We start from the raw sequence: 16,041 nt of genomic DNA on the forward strand, positions 1-16,041 counted from the left end.
TGGAAGGATGTTTTCTACTCTGGGCCTGATTGAGCGGTAGCCACACCCTTTCCAAGTGCTTGAACAGAGGCTATGCTCTTCCCAAACCTCATACCCATCGTCAAGCATCGGGTGATGGCCAGACTCCACAATCCCCAAGGCATCTGAGAAAACTGGAGTGGTAATCCTCTTCCTAAATAATGGGGTGGAAAGCAGTCCTCTTCAAGTAAGAGAATACTCACCCTTTTCCATACATATGGGTGGACTTGCTCTCTCACCTGAGATATATCTTTGGTCCTGATCTCAACTTCCATGGTTCTATCTTTGAAATGATTTTTCCTCCAATCTGTCCCTTTCAGTCCAGGCTGGCAGTGGTTCTGTTCATACAAATCTTGCAACAAACTATGTCAGTTTGACATGTAGTACACAGGGGTCCAAACCATCAGAAAGTATGACTTTCCACAGATCTTTTCTGGATAACTGCATTTCCAATCCTGACTTGCACTGAAATGGCCAACTGGATCCACACTCATTTAAATCCTCAATTAGAGCACGATTTTCTGGTTTCTGGAAGCTCAGAATTTTCCAAACTATCAATTTCTGGTTTCTTTGTGCCCAAGAATTCAGTTCTCAGTTTATCCCTTTCCTCTCACATTTTATTATAAGCTGCAAGAAGAAACCAGGCTGCACTTTCCACACTGGAAATCTCTTCAGCTAAATCACTGAAGCTCATCACTTTTCAAATTCCATCTGACATCAAAATTCAATTTTGCCAAGTTCTTTGTCACTTTAAAACAAGGATTGCCTTTCTTCTAGTTTGCAATGACACATTTATCATTTCTAAGGCCTTATCAAAAGTACTTTTAGTATTCATATTTCTACCAACAGTCTCTTCAAAACAACCTAGGCCTTTTCTATCAAGCACCTCACAATTTTTCCAGGCTCTACCCATTACCCAATTAGATTGTATTTGCAACAGCAGCACCCCACTCTTCTGGTACCCAAATCTGTTTTAGTTTCCTAGGCTGCTGAGAGTAGATACCACAAAATGAGTTGACCTAACAATGGGGATTTAGTAGCTTACAGTTTTGAGGCTGAGAAAAATGTCCAAATCAAGGCATTATTAAGGTGATGCTCTCTTCCTGAAAAGACTGGCTGCCAGCCATACCTTACTCCTCTGCCACAGGGCACATGGTAGCATCTGCTAGTATCTCCCTTTTCTTCAAGGTTTCGTCGCTTTCAGCTTCTTGCTTCAGTAGCATTCTCCCTCTGTGTATTCATCCCTTTATAAAACACTCCAGTAAGACAGTTAAGACTTGCCCTGGGCCACATCTTAACTGAAGTAACCTCATCAAAAGATTCTATTTACAATAAGTTTACACCCACAGTAATGGATTAACTTTAAGAACATAATTTTCTGGGATACATACAGTTCCAAACCACCATATTATGTTAAACATATGTTACCAAAATAAAAATTTTTAAAAAAGAAAACAACCTAATTTACAAAATTGAGAATTGAACATTTCTCCAAAGATACACAAATGGCCAAAAACACATGAATAGATACTCAATATCACTAGCCAACAGTGAAATGCAAATCAAAACAAGATTATCTCATACCCACTAGAATGGCTATAATGAAAACAAAAACAAAACCAAAAACAAAAAAAAACGCTGGCCAGGATGAGAAGAAATAGGAAACCTTGTACACTGTGGTTGGAATGTAAAGTGTTACAGTTGCTGTGGAGAACAATACGGCAATTCATTAAAAAGTTAAACACAAAATTACATGAAAAAAACCAAAACTACCACATGATCCGACAATCCCACTTCTACTTATAAACCCCAAAGAATGGAAAAGGGAGCCTTAAAAACCTATTTGTACACCAACATTCATAACAGCATTATTCACAATAGCCAAAAGGTAGAAACAACCCAAAAATCCATCCACAAGTGAACGGAAAACAAAATGTGGTCTATGCATACCATGTAATGTTATTCAGCTGTAAGAAAGGAATGAAGTTTTGGCACATGGTACAACACGGAAGAACCCTGAAGACATGTTGAGTGAAATAAGCCAGAAACAGAAGGACAGAAATTGTATGATTCTACTTAATTTCAAATAACTAGAAAATGTAAATTCATAAAGAAAGAAAGTAGAATATGTGTTACCCAGGCAAGGGGAGGGGGAATGAGGAGATAATGCATAATGGGTACAGAGTTTCTGTTTGGGGTGATGGCAAAAAAAATTTAATGAATGGTAGTAGTGATAGCATAGTACTGTGAATGTAACTAATGCCACTGAATAACATGCTTGGGAGTGGTTTAGAGACATGCTTGGGACATGCTTGGGAGTGGTTTAGAGAAATGCTTGGGAGTGGTTTAGATAGGAAATTTTATGTTGTGTATATGTTACCACAATTTAAAAAGGAGAGAGAAAAAGAGTAAAGAAACAATGACAATGAAATACAATACATGATCCTGGACTGGATCTAATAATCAAGGAGAAAATGCCCAAAAGGACATTACTTGGACAACTGAAAAAAACTAGAACATAGCAAGCTTTATATCAGTGTAAAATTTTCTGAACTTGATAATGGTACTTAATATGATTACACACTGTAAATATCCTTGTTCTTAGGAAATATATGTAGAATTATTGTCTTAAAAGAGCATGATATATGCAAGCTACTATACAATGTTTAGAAAACAGATGATAGAGACACAGACAGAACATACAAATGAGGCAAAATGCTAAAAGTTGGTAAATGTGATGGATATCTGGGTAGGGTATATATTTTAGTTATATCTGTTTGTTTTATTACATTTGCAACCTTTCTGTAAATTTGAGATTTAAAAATAAAACATTAAAAAAAATACATGCAATCTCAAACTCAGTCTACTGTTACACTATGAATTTTGGGATAGGGGAATGATTTCAGCATCACTTTATAGTAAAAAGTATGTATTAAATGTAAGGAAAATAAGATAAAGCACTACAAGCATTCCCATAGTCAGCATTAAGACAAGGATGCTTATTAATATTATTATTATTTAGCATTGTATGGGAAACTGCTAGCCAACGCAAAAAGGTAAATGAAATGCAAGATATAATTAATATTATTGGAAAGAAACTTTCTATTTACTTATGACATATCTAGGAAATTGACCGTAAAACTATTAGTATTAATTCATAAATACTATACTTGAAGCCAAACACTTTCTTATGTTAACATTTGAGAAAGGAAAATCCCCTTTATGAGAGTAATTGAAAAAAAAAAAAAAAGAACTGAGTGGGATCTTTTAAAAAGACAAAGGCAAATAAATGGAGAAACTAATCATGTTCTTGAATATGTTGGAGCAGTAGCATCAATTCTCCCTTAACTAATCTCAACATTTGATCAAAATCCTAAAATAAATCTTATATATGAAGGTCTACTTTTGGATTCTATTAAGTTCCACTGATCAATCTGGCTTTGCGCCCACTGCTTTAATCACTGTAGCTTTATAATAAGCTTTGATATGTGGCAATTTAAGCCTTCCACCTTTTTTCCCCAAGACTGCCTTTGCTATTTCTGGCCCTTTGTACTTCCATATAAATTTGAAAACTAGCTCTGCATATCAATTTAGGAAGAACTGACATCTTTACAACACTGATACTTCCAATCCATGAATATCCTATGTTTCCATTAATTCAGGTTCTCTTTCATTTTTCTTACTAATGTTTAACTAAAGATCTTAGTATGCATTCTTGGATTTATTTCAAGGTATTAGATGTTCCTGATCTTATTATAAGTTTTTCTGACTTTCAAACTGTTGCTAGCATAAAGACACAATTGTTGCATATAGAACTTATACCTAGCAACTTGCTAAATTTATTAATTCTAATATAATTTTCTCATTTCTTTTAGATTTTCTATATATATAATCACATTGTCTGCAAACAATAACAATTTTATACCTTCCTTTTCAATCCTCATATAACTTTTAATTCCTTTTTCCAACTTTACTGTGCTGGCTAGGGCCTCCACTACCGCACAGCACAATGTCTTGTTCCTGATCTCAGAAGAAAAACTCTTGGCAAGTCACCATTATGCATGATTTCTTGTCAGTACTCTTTTATCAGGTTAAAGAAATTTCATTTTATTCCTAGCTTACTGTTTAATTTCACCAAATGATTTCTGTGCAGGTATTGGGATGATTATGTAATTTTTATTCTGCATTCTGCTAACATCCTAATATAGTGAATTATATTGATTGATTGTTCAATGTTAAACTAACCTGGGTTAATTCCTGGAATAAATCTATCTTAGTCATGATTTATTACCTTTTAAAATATAATTTGGTTTTATATAATTAGTTATGCTGGCTTCATGACACAAGTTTAAAAGTGAGTCCCAGTACAAATACATTGATTTAAATTTAAATAAATTGATTAAAATGTGTAATTTTTGCACATTTTCTCTCCCTCACTTCTGGCTTAAGGGAGTACTTTCCAATGGGGAGCAATCCAAAGAGGCTGCTTGTGGCTTCATATCAGTTCCCTGGGGGCTCTGCCTCACCACCCTGAAGGCTGAGGAGATCACTGTTTCATCACCATTGTCCAATACCACTGTGCACTAGGACTGACAAACTCTGGATTAACAAACATTTAAATTTTAAACTCAGGCATACATAGAATAGTTTTTATTACAACGAGCATTAATCACTTAGCAAGAAGCTACAAAGGCAAATGTGTTTTCCAAGCTTTTAAAAGAACTCAGCTTTAGAATTTTGTGTGGTAATGTGCAATGCAGCAACCTACCTTTAAGTAAATTATGAATTCAGTTATATTTCAGTGTTTTGTTTTGTATGATACTCATCTTTCCTTTCAGTAATGACTGATCTGATCAACCAAGGACAATTCTTTGTTCTGTTACTAAAAGTCTATTTTACAATTAGGAATTATAAAAAACTAAGGGAACGTATTTAATCTAGGAATACCTAGAGTGTACAATGATAGTGACTAAATGTACAAATTAAAAAATGTTTTTGCAGGGGGGCCACGGTGGCTCAGCAGGCAGAGTTCTCATCTGCCATGCCAGAGACCCAGGTTCGATTCCTGGTGCCTGCCCACGCAAAACAAACAAACAAAAAAACCAAACAAACAAAAAAAAGCATGAGGAAGAACAAAGGAATGACAACATTGCAGGGTGTTAAAAATAGATGGTCACTCATATTATAAAACTTCAACTTCCGCATGAGATTGAAGCAAAAAATATTTGGTACAAAATTTGTTATTCTGAATAGGTCATTTCCTAATACAACTTATATGGACAGGTTAACTGAACATCATAAGTACATGGAACCTTGCATGGGGCACGAGACTTTGTAGGTTTGACAAGGTTAGTGTGATGCCCCGATAAATCCCAGAGTGATCTGAACAGTGAATAAAGAAGTATTTGCAAAATCCCCCTGAGGGACTGAGGAGATAGAAAGGAAAATCTAACTTCCCCATTTGGAGAATTCCTGATATTCTCACAAGCAGTGGGGACAACCAAATCAACAGGCCAAGCCCTCAATCTTGGGGTTTGTTCATATGAAACTTATCCCCACAAAGGATAGGCTAAGCCTACTTAAAATTAGGCCTAAGAGTCACCCCCAGAGAACCTCTTGTATTGCTCAGATATGGACTATCTCTCTCTCAGCCAACACAGCAAGGAAACTCTCTGCCCTTCCCCTCTCTATGTGGGGACATGACTCCCAGGGGTGTAAACCTCCCTGGCAACATGGGACAGAAATCCTAGAATGAGCTGGGACTCGGCATCAAGGGATTGAGAAAATCTTCTTGGCCGAAAGGGGGAAGAGAGAAATGAGACAAAATAAAATGTTAGTGGCTGAGAGATTTCAAACAGAGTCAAGAGGTTATCGTGGAGGTTATTCTTATGTATAAATATCCCCTTTTTAGTTTAAGGTATATTAGAGAGGCTAGAGGAAAGTGCCTGAAACTAGAGAGCTGTGTTTCAGTAGCCGTGTTTCTTAAAGATGACTGTATAATGATACAGCTTTCACAATGTGACTGTGTGATTGTGAAAAACTTGTGTCTGATGCTCCTTTTTCCTACAGTATGGACATATGAGTAAAAAATATGGATTAAAAATAAATAAATAATAGGGGGAACAAATGTTAAAATAAATTGAGTAGACTGAAATACTAGCAATCAATGAAAGGGAGTAGTAAGGGGTATAGAAAAAAAATAGGGGGAACAAACGCTAAAATATACTGGGTAGATGGAAATACTAGTGGTCATTGAGAGGGAGGGATAAGGGGTATGGCATGTATGAGTTTTTCTTTTTTCTTTTTATTTCCTTTTCTGGAGTGATGCAAATGTTCTAAGAAATGTTCATGGTAATGAATATACAACTATGTGATGACATTGTGAGCCACTGATTACACCAAGTATGGAATGTTCATATGGTAAGAATGCTCGTGTTTTTATGTTGTTTTGTTTGGTCAATAAAAATATTAAAAAATTTAAAAAATTAAAAAAAAGGGAACATCTGTAAGTGTTTTGCTTTGTTTTTTAGTCTTAATAATGTTTTTCAAAGTAAGAATATACATCTTGAGATACTGCTGTGGTGTCATATAACTGTATTTTGACAAACTTGTATTGCCACTCTTGCATATGGATGGGTATTGAGAATCAATAAAAGGAAAGTTTATCTGATTTAAAAAAAAAGTGATTCACCTGTCTTCTCTTACTTTTATGTGTATAATAAGTGATAAATGAATTTGTAAAAATACTGGTTGTGGAGAAAAATTTTATATATAAATGATGAAGAATTATATCAGAGATCCCATTACAAAATTTTAAAAGATGGGATTTTAAATAAAAATGTAGAGAAGTGATTCCTGTTTTCCTAGTTTAGTCACTTTGACCTAATTGACATAAAATTGAAATAATTCATCTCTGAAGCCATTTGGGCCTGGAGTTTTCTTTTTGGGAAAGTTTCTAATTATGGATTTAAGTTCTTTAAAACATACAACGAATCAAAGTTTTCATTTCTTCTTGTACCTGATTTGCTTAGTTCTCTTTAAGAATTTTTCTATTTCATCTAAACTGTAAAACATATACGCATAATATTGTTCATAATATCTTGATATTACTTTTTTAATGTCCAAAGGTATTAATTAGTGAAATTGGTAATTTGTGCCATCTTTTTTTTGTCCTTGATCAGTCTTTTTTTGTTGTTTTGAAGTCTTTTCAAATAATCAATTTGGGGTTTTTTACTGACCTTTTTCTACTGTACATTTTTTTTTTACAGCTTATTGATTTCTGTGCCTTCTACTATCTTTAGATGCTTAAATCATTAACTTTCAGTCTTTACTAATTTATATATTTCATGCTATATATTTCCAGTCTAAGCAGTGCTTCAGCTATGTCCTATGAATATTTATGCCACATATAAAGTGAAATAATTCACTTTAAAATATTTTCTAATTTTACCATTGACCATTGACCCACAAGCTTATTTAGAAATGTAGAGTTTAATATCTAGAAATTTGGAGAAATTTCTACTTTATGATAACCGAAGTCCATTGTGATCAGAGAAACTATTTATGATTTCCATCCTATTTCTATGAATTCCATTCTATTCCCATCCTATATGATTTGCATTTGTTAAGGCTTACTTTATGACCCATCATATGGTCTCTTTCTGTAAAGGTTCCAAGCTGACTTGAAAAAAACATATACATGGCCATTCAGTGCAATGTTCTATAATGTCAATTAGGTCAAAGTGGCTAAACTCACTTAAATCTTCAATAGCCTTACTAATTTTTTTCTGCTCATTCTATCCATTACTCAGATGTCTTAAAATCTCCAACTGTGATATTCAATTTACCCACCTCTCCTTTTAGGTCTGTACGGTTTTCTTCATATATTTTGAGACTATATTACTAGATATATACAAATTTAGGATTTCTGTCGTATCCTTGAATTATCCCCTTTATCTCTATGAAATATACTCCTAGCAATATTCATTAACATAAAGTAAACTGTACCTGGTATCAGTATAGTTACAGTAGGTTATTTTTGCAGGGTATATATTTCTTCTCTCCTTTTACTTTCAATCTTTCTATGTCCTTTATTTACGGTATGTCTCAACAAATTCTCATCCCAGTTTTTAGTAGTTTAACTTTAAATGGTTGTTTTCTACATTACATTTCCTCAGAAAATACATCCCTGTGCTTTATGCTGTCCTTTCGTCTCATTGTTATTCAGTGGAATATTTTTTAAAAGGTAGTATGTTCTTTACAAAAGACAGACCTATAACTTAAAACAGAAAAGTTGAAAAGTATAGAATAATGAACCAGGCATATGTTAACCAAAGTGCTATGTAGGTATATTAACATTTGAGAAAATAGTTTTTATTACAAGAAGCATTGTTAGGAAAGAACTATATGATTTCTTAATTATAAAAGAGGAAAATTGCCATTAAGATGTAACTAGTCCTGAACCTAGATGCACCCAACAAACATGTTTGCATATATGCGTTGGTGTAGGGATGTATACACAAGAAAAGTGAGTTGTTCAGCAATGGTTCCTGGTACTCACCCCCTACCCTCGAGACTGGCAACTTCTGGTGGGCCTGGTTCCTGACCACTGGCTGTTGCACACTGGGAAAGTCAGAGAAGCCCTCCCACTCAGGAAGCAGAGGGGGACATGGCACAGTTCTGAACCAACTGTTGGCCAGCAAAATCGTACCTTGGGTTCCGCAGCCTAAGCCCTTTCCAGACAGGCACCCTTGGCACCGAAGGTACCACTGATGCCACAGACAATCTGCAGAGAGAGATTCACGTAGCCACGGCTCCCAGCACTGATCCCTCACTCTCAAAGACAGCAGTGTCTGTTGACCTGCCCAGCGGGCTGCTGAGAACTGGGAGAGCCAGGGAAGTCTTCCCTCATGGAACAGAGGGGGATGTGGCACAGTTCTGATACAACTGCTGACTGGCAAAATTGCACCTCAGGGTCCCACACACTAGGCCCTTTCCAGACAGGTTCCCACAGCTTCTGGAGCACCATTATTCCCACAGACAGAGAAACTGCTTAGTAACACACTCAGCTGTGGTACCATCACCCATACCTGAACTTCGAGGCTAGCAGCTTCTGCACAGACCAGATACTGCCCAGTGGGCTGCTGTGGCCTGGGAAAGTTGGGGAAACCCTCCCACTCGAAAACAGAGGGGGAACACAGAACAATTTGGATCCAATTGTTGGACATCAAAATTGTTCCTATGTTACACATTAAGTAGATATCACCTTGTTGTTCAAGATGTAGTGGAGAGGCTGGAGGGAATTGCCTGAAAATGTAGTGCTGTGTTCCAGTAGCCATGTTTCTTGATGATGCTTGAACAATGATATAGCTTTCACAATGAGACTCTGTGAATGTGAAAACCTTATGTCTGATGCTCCTTTTAGCTACTATATCAACAGAAGAGTAGAACATATGGAATAAAAAGAAATAATAGGGGGAACAAATGTTAAAATAAATTCAGTTTGAAATAGTGGTAAATGAAAGCGAGGGGTAAGGGGTATGGCACATATAGTTTTTTTTTTTCTCTATTATCATTTTATTTCTTTTTCTGTTGTCTTTTTATTTCTTTTTCTAAATTGATGCAAATGTACTAAGAAATGATGAATATGCAACTATGTGATGATATTAAGAATTACTGATTGTATATGTAGAATGGAATGATATCTAAATGTTTTGTTTGTTAATTTTTTTTAATTAATAAAAAAAGTTAAAAAAAAAAAAATTGTTCCTATGGTCCTGCACCCTTAGCCCCCTTCCAGACAGGTGCCCGCAGTGCCATTGTTTCCACCCACTTCAGAAGGAGAGGGGAAAGAGAGCTAAAAAATAACTTACCTCTGTAGGGCCATGGGGAATAGGTAACCGAAGATCGCCATCTGCTGGTCATGCTGGGAAGCTGCTTTCCTGACCTTCTCCCCAGGACCCTTTGGAACTGGTCTGCACACCCTGGATGGGACCCTGGCCCTGTTATGGCTGGGAAATACTGACCAACCAAGTGCCAGAGAGGAGCTTTAACACAAATCCAATCAACAGAAAAAAATCTTAGGACAAGAGAGGGAAACTAACCTTCAGAATAATTTCACCAACATAATCAGATGCCCAGATACCAGCAAAAAATTACAAGACATACTAAGAAACAAGAAGCTATGGCCTAGCCAAAGGAACAAATTAAAAAGTCAGATAAGATATTTGGAACAACTAATTGAAAATGCTCAAACAAATCTCCTAAATCAATATAAACGGTGGGCTAAAGAGATAAAGTATATTAAGATGACACTGGGAGAGCATAAAGAAGAATTTGAAAGCATACAAAGAAATATAACATATCTTCTGGGAATGAAAGAAACAACAGATGAAATTAGAAATAAACTAGAGATACAAGACAGCATATCTGAAGTGGCAGAAGAATCAGCAAGCTAGAAGACAGAACATCTGAATTTGAATACACAAAAGAAAAGATGGAAACAGAATGGAAAAATTTGAGCAGGGTCTCAGGGAAATGAATGAAAACACAAAGCTCATGAATATATGCATTGTGGGTGTCCAGAAGGAGCAGAGAAGGCTAAGGGCCAGAAAGAATATGTGAAGAAATAATGGCCAAAAATTGTCCAGCCCTTACAGAATAAATATCCAAATCTAAGACGCTCAATACACTTCAAACAGAAGAAATTCTAACAGATCCATTCCAAGACACATACTAATCAAAACGTCAACTGCCAAAGATAAAGAGAGAAATCTGAAAGCAGAAAAAGAAAAACAATTCATTACTTAAAAGGAACCACGATAAGATGAAGCACCAATTACTCATCAAAAACCAAAGAAACAAGAAAGCAGTGGTATGATATATTTAAGGCACCGAAAGAGAAAAACCACCAGTCAAGAATTCCTTATCCAGCAAAACGGTCCTTCAAAATTAAGGAAGAGTTTAAATATTCACAGGTAAAGAGAAGCTAAGAGAGTTCATTAATAAGAACCCTGCCCTACAAGAAATACTAAAGGGAGTTCTGTGGGCTGAAAAGAAAAGACAGGAAAGAGAGGCTCGCAGCAAAGTGCAGAAATGAAGATTATCAGGAAGGTAACTGAAAGGATAAAGAGAAAGAAGGAAAAAAAAAAAAGAGATGATATATGTAGTTTGCTAAAGCTACCGGAATGCGGTGCCAGACACAGAACGGCTTTTAAAAAGGAGAATTTATAAAATTGCATGTTTATAGTTCTAAGGCTGTGAAAATGACCAAATTAAGGCATTAAGGGAAAGATACCTTAACTCCAAAGAAAGGGTTGATGAAACTCAGGGTTTCTCTCTCAGCTGGGAGGGTACACGGCGATGCCTGCTAGCGTTCTCTCCCAGTCTCTTGTTTCACGAAGCTCCACCAGGAGCGTCTTCCTTCTTCAGCTCCAAAGGTCTCTGGCTGTGTGGAGTCTTGGTTCTGGTTGCTCTGTCAGTTCTGGTCACTCCAAAGCTTCTTCCAAAACGGTCCCCTCTTAAAGGGCTCCAGTAAGCAACCCCACCTTGAATGGGTGGAGACATCTCCATGGAAAGCATCTAATCCAAAGTTACCACCCACAATTGGGTGGGTCACATCTCAGTGAAAACAACCCGAAAGATCTTACCCAGCAATACTGAATGAAGATTAAAGGATATGGCTTTTCTGGCGTATATAATAGCTTCAAACTGGCACATTCTACCCTTTAGACCCCCAAAAGACATGTTCTTTCCAAATACAAAATATATCCATTCCATGCCAATATCAGAAAACCTTAAACCATTTCAGTAAAAATACAAATAAAATACAAAGCCAGAAACAGCACAAAATATCATCAAAGTCAGCAACAGGCACAGACTGTCCTAAGGCAAAATTCTCCTCCGGCTCTGGATCTGTAAAACTCACAAGTTATCTGCTACCAATGTAAAAAGGAGGGACAGTCATAGGCTACACATCTCCATTTCCACGGGGAGAAATTAGAAGGAACATAGGGGTCATCGGACCCATACAGTTTCTAAAACCTGCAGGGCAAACTTCATTAGATGCCAAAGTCTGACAGTCATTTATCCTCGGGGCTTTGGAAAGCAGCAGTCCCATCCTTTCCAAGGGCCTAGGCAGCTGCCTGCCTCTCTCCGAACGCAACCTTAGGGAACATCAGGGAGACCACCTTTTTCTCAACTCCACCCTCTCCAGGTATCAGGGCCTGCACCTGGGCTCTCTGTTATCTCCAGGTCACATACCCAATGCCTCCAGAACAATGTTGCAGCAGACAGGTTCTCCAGAATCCTCAAAGAATGTGCTCCACCCTCTCCAGGGCCTGAGGCGGTACAATTCTTCCACTACAAGGAGGGGGAAGGCCTACCGTCTGCCTTTGGAGCAAACTCACCCTTTCCAAGTGTTTTTTTTGGGGGGGGTCTGCTCTCCTGGCTCCTGATTTCTTGACTTCAGACCTTATCTTGCATAGTTCTGTCTCTGAAGTTATTTTTCCACCTATGTGTCCCTTTTCTTACCCTCTTAGTCGAGACCGGCAGTGGTTCTGTTTACATAGGTTCCACAACACCCTTGTTGGTTTCCTATGCAATAGGCTGGGATCATGCCCATCAGACAAAGTGCTTTCCACAGATCTGTCCTGGATAACTCCACCTCAAATCTTCACTTGTCCTGTAATAGCTGACTGCTTCCATGTTTGGTCAAATCCTCACTTGGGACCCTATTCACTGGTGTCTCACTTTCTGGAAGCCCAGAATTTTCCAGAACACAAATTTCTGGTTTCTTTATACCCAAGAGTTCAGTTCTCAGCTTATGTCTTTCCTGTAGCATTTCACTATAAGATTCAAGGAGCAGCCATACTGTATTTTCCACATTTAGTTTGGAAACAACTTCTGCTAAATATCCAAGTTCATCACTCTCAAATTCTGCCTTCCATCTACAAAGAATGCCTTCCTTCAACTTTGGAATGACATGCTTATCATTTCTGTCTAAAGCCTCTGTGAGAGGTATTTCTTGAGTCCTTCAACCAAGAGTCTCTTCAAAGCATTCTAGGCCTTCTCTATCTAGCCCCAGACAACTCTTCTAGAATCTGCCCCTTATCCATTTAAAAAGCCGCACCATCATGTTTGGTATTTGCAAACCACAGCACCCCATTTCTCTGGTACCAAATCTGTTCTAGTTTGCTAAAGCTGTCAGAAAGCGATATACCAGAAACAGAATGGCTTTTAAAAGGGGGAATTTATTAAGTTTCAAGCTTACAGTTCTAAGGCTGTGAAAATGTTCAAATTAAGGCATCAGCCCTTTCTTTTGTTAACTCCAAACAAAGGGCCAATGAAGTTCAGGGTTTCTCTCTCAGCTGGGAAGGAATATGGTGATGTCTGCTAGCTTTCTCTCTCAGCTTCTTGTTTCATGAAGGTCCCCTGGGGGCGTTTCCCTTCTTCATCTCCAAAGGTCTCTGGCTATGTGAACTCTGTTAGTTCAGGTTGCTCCATCGGTTCTGGTGGCTCTAAAGCTTTTTCTAAAATGGTTCCCTCTAAAAGGGCTCCAGGAAGCAACCCCAAGTTGAATGGGTGGAGGAGATACATCTCCATGGAAACCATCTAATCAAAAGTTACCACCCACAAGTGGGTGGGTCACACCTCCATTGAAACAATCAGAAAGCTCTCACTCAGCAGTACTGAATGAGGATTAAAGTACATGGCTGTTCTGGGGTACATAATAGATTCAAACCAGCACAATGTATAAAAGCCAAAGGATAAAATGGGTGAAGTAAGTACTGCTTTTTATAGTCATAACATTGAATATTAATGGATTAAATGTTCCAAAAGACACAGACTGGCAGAATGGATTAAGGAATATGATCCATCTATATGTTGTCTAAAAGAGACTTACCTTAGACCCAAGAATACAAACAGGTTAAAAGTGAAAAGCTGGAAAAACATATTCCACACAAACAGTAAACAAAAAATGCTGGGTTAGCTATACTGGTATCACTCAAAATAAACTTCAAATACAAAAACGTTGTAAGAGACAATAAAGGACATTATATAGTAATAAAAGTGGCAGTCCACCAAGAAGAAATAACAATCACAAATATTTTGTAGCTAACCAGGGTCCCAAAAATACATGAGCCAAACAGTGGTAAAGCAGAAAGGAGATATAGATGTCTCTACAATAATAGTTGGAGACTTCAATACACTACTCTCATCAATACACAGAACATCTAGACAGAAGTTCAATAAGGAAACAAAGATTTTGAATAAAATTATAAATGAACTAGAGCTAACAGCCACTTACAGAATATTATATCCCCAAAAAACAGTAGGATACACATTCTTCTCAAGTGCCCATGGATCATTCTCTAGAATAAACCACATGATGGAACACAATACAAGTCTCAATAAATTTTAAAAGATTGAAATGATACAGAGCACGTTCTCTGATCATAATGAAATGAAGCTAGAAATCAAATATAGGCAGAAAACAAGAAAAGTCACAAAAATATAGAGGTTAAACAACATATTCTTAAGCAATAGGTCAAAGAAGAAATTGCAAGAAAAATTAGTAAATATCTCAAGACAAATGAAAAGAATAAAACATATCAAAATTTATGTGATTAAAAAAAATTATGGAAGCAAAGGCAAGGTTGAGAGGGAAGTTAAGAGCTGTAAACACTTACATTAAAAAGAAAGAAAGAGGATGCATGGGTGGTTCAGTGGTAGAATGCTTGCCTTCCATGCGGGAGACCAGGGTTCTATTCCCAGACCACGTACCTGAACAAAAGAAAAAAAAAGGAAGAAAGAAAGAACTAAGAAGTAAAAATTAACTGCTCAACTGGAGGAACTAGAAAAAGAACAGCAAACTAATACCAAAGCAAGCAGAAGAAAAGAAATGACAAAGATTAGACTGGAGCAGAAATAAATGAAATATAGAACAAAAACAAAAAAAACAGAACCAACAAAAACCAAAAGTTGGTTCTCTAAGATAAATAAAATCAACAAACCTTTAGTTAGAATGAGAAAGGAAAAAAAAGAGAGAAGATGCAAATAAAATTAGAAAAGAAGGGGGACATTACTATAGCCCCACAGGAATAAAAAAGTTAATAAGAGGATACTCTGAACAAATCTGACAACTTAGGTGAAATGAAGAACTCCCTAGAAACATATGAGCAACCTAAACTGTCTACAGAAGAAACAGAAGACCTTGAAAAGCCAATCACAAGTAAAGACATTGAATTAGTCATCAAAAATTTACCAACAACAACAAAAAAGCCCAGGACCAGATGGCTTCCCAGGTGAATTTAACCAATTATTCCAGGAAAAATAAATACCAATTCTGCTCAACCTCTTGCAAAAATTGAACAGTAGGGAACACCACCTAACACAGAAGCTCTCTCTAAGACCATAACAAGACAAGGATGCATGTTGTCACCAGTGTTATTCAACACTGCTAGAAGTTCTAGCAAGAGGAATCAGGCAAGAAAAAGAAATGAAAGGCATCCAGATTGGAAAGAAAGAAGTAAAACTTTCACTATTTGAAGACAGCATAATCCTGTATTTAGAAAGTCTTGAAAAATACAAGAGAGCTATTAGAATTAATAAGCAAGTTCAACCAAGTGGCAGGATACAAGATCACCATGCAAAAATTGGTAGTGTTTCTATAAACTAGTAATAAGCTATCTGAGGAGATAATCAAGGGAAAAATTCCATTTACAATAGCAAATAAAAGAATCAAATATCTAGGAATAAACTTAACCAAGGATGTAAATTATTTGTACACAGAAAACTACAAAACATTGCTCAAAGAAATCAAGGACCTAAATAAATGGAAAGACATCCATGCTCATGGATTAAAAGGCTAAACTCCATTAAGATGTCAATCCTACCCAAGTTGATCTACAGATACAATGCAATCCCAATCAAAATTCCAACAGCCAACTTTGCAGAAATAGAAAAGTTAATTATCAAATTTATTTGGAAGGCTAAGGCCCCTCCAACAGTCAAAAATATATT

At 36.8% G+C, this 16,041-nt stretch overlaps 1 protein-coding gene across 7 annotated transcripts in view; it reads right to left on the reverse strand.

The window, feature by feature from the left end:
- The window catches only part of ZFX (zinc finger protein X-linked), a 60,200-nt gene that overhangs the window by 35,667 nt on the left and 8,492 nt on the right, over positions 1-16,041 (reverse strand). Inside the window, exon 1 of one of the 7 annotated variants that reach the window (XM_077145200.1) lies at positions 14,709-14,729. The exons of 3 other annotated variants lie outside the window; for them this stretch is intronic. The gene's annotated coding sequence lies outside the window, so the exon portion shown is untranslated. Of the gene's footprint in view, positions 1-257; positions 9,843-9,890; positions 13,389-14,708; positions 14,730-16,041 lie in introns of those variants that run through there. 3 more of the 7 variants (XM_077145195.1, XM_077145194.1, XM_077145198.1) reach the window with 3 other exon arrangements.

The sequence above is a fragment of the Tamandua tetradactyla genome, chromosome X, assembly GCF_023851605.1.
Source record: "Tamandua tetradactyla isolate mTamTet1 chromosome X, mTamTet1.pri, whole genome shotgun sequence".
Lineage (NCBI taxonomy): Eukaryota > Metazoa > Chordata > Mammalia > Pilosa > Myrmecophagidae > Tamandua > Tamandua tetradactyla.